Here is a 1,857-nt window from a genome sequence, read left to right on the forward strand (position 1 = left end):
TCAGTAGGAGTCTGGGAGTATCTGTGGGGGCCGGGGGTTGTCAGTGGGGGTCTGGGGGTGTCAGTGGAGCCTGGGGCTATCTGTGGGGGTCTGGGGAGTCCTGTTAGCCACTGCGGACCGTCCTGCAGGGCTGCCTGGGCTGTTTGAGGACAGGAAGGTTCCAGAACAGCAGCAAGTTCCCGGAAGACAAGCCGGGCTCCAGCCCCAGGACCAGGCTTCTGGCCCAGAGACCACAGCCCTGTGAGTGCCGGGCACTGAGGCCATGGCAGATCATCCTGGCAGTCTTCCTGCCAGTCCTGTGGGGTATCAGGAGGGGCTGCCCACCCACCTGTGCTGCTTCTGGAGGGTAGCCTAGCCCCTGCCCCACCTTGGCCTAGCCCCCCTCTCTGGAGCCGGCTGTGGTGGTGGGGTGGGTGGCGGGAGAGGGTGTCCAGGGCCACGGAGCACTGCTACCCTCTAGTGGGCATGTGGGGTCCTGCAGCCCAGAACCGCCCCCGGCCGCAGGAGTCCCTGCCTGCCCCACGCACCTAGAGGCCCCCGCAGTGTTCCCACCTCAGCTCCCAGGAAGACCTCAGGGTTTCCCCGACTAAAACACTTCCCCCAAGTGCCCTCCCTCCAGCCCAGAGCCCGTTACACCGCCCCAGCTTCCTCCAGTGCTCAGTTTGACCTGAGCAGTTTGGGAGGACACGGGGGGGTTTCTAGACTGTCCCTCAATCCAGGGCTCCTCCCATGACTGTAGCCGGGTGGAGGGTCTGGGTCCTCGGTCCAGGCTACAGTGGTCTGCAGGGCTGTAGGGCCACACAGGGTCGCAGGGTGTCCCTTATGCTGTGCTGAGGTGCAGGATCTGAGAAGTCAGAGACAGGACACTGAAGAACTGAAGAGCAGCTGGACTCGGGGGGCCACGCCACCTATGAGTGGAGATTGGTGAGGGCCCCCAATGCCCAGGAGCATCTGTATTTATTAGGTACAAGCAGGGGGCAGGGCCCTGAGTGAGGTCATCATCTATAGGCTTAGTGATAGGGCATAATAATCCCGTGAGTCACAAGCCAGGGGGCCACCCCATTATGTCACCTGGGCAGAGAGAGGGGCCATACACAGTAGGGGGCCGTCTACAGAAAAGGGGTCCACCCCCATTAGGTCACCGAGGCAAGGAGGTGGGCTGTGTGCAGCAGGTGTCGTGCGCAACACTTCTTATCTGAGGGCTGGAGACTTCAAAGGATCTCTAACAGAAGGATACTGTAAGCCAATGCAGTGAGAGCTGACAGACGTGTGCTCTTCTCTTAAGATATTTATGGGAGGGTGATTTGAGCTAGCACAGAAGGGAGAAAATACTGACAGGGTGCACAGCCGCTGTGACTGGTCACACCAGAGGGGTTCTTCTCCCTTGGTTATTTGCGGGATCTCAGGCCTGAGGCCGACTTTCTACAGGAACTGGATGCGAGGTGCTACAGCTCCTCTATCAGGAGGAGAGGCTCCTGCTCCAAGCCTGCCATACGGCGTTTGCCCTTTCAGGCAGGGACGCCACCGCCTGGGTCTCTGGTTCTCGTCCTGGTCTGGCTGTTTTCCCATGTGCTGCTTCTGTTCTGTGACTGCTCTAGGCATTCCTCCTACTACAGACTACTATGTGGTTCTGTGGAAGGATTGTATAAATGAGCACTGAATGTGTCAGTACAGCTCTGACTACAATACCCGTATGATTATATAGACAGATTGCATAGAACTAAGTATGCTAGATGTAAGTACTAAGTGTGATTATATAAACTGGATATATGTGAGCAGTGAGTTATATTCAGGCACTAATTCTGTAAACTAACATGATTACATATGAAGGATTATGTAGAGGAAATAGCTGAGTAG

This window comes from Cebus imitator, unplaced genomic scaffold (assembly GCF_001604975.1).
Source record: "Cebus imitator isolate Cc_AM_T3 unplaced genomic scaffold, Cebus_imitator-1.0 Scaffold497, whole genome shotgun sequence".
Taxonomy (NCBI): Eukaryota; Metazoa; Chordata; class Mammalia; order Primates; family Cebidae; genus Cebus; species Cebus imitator.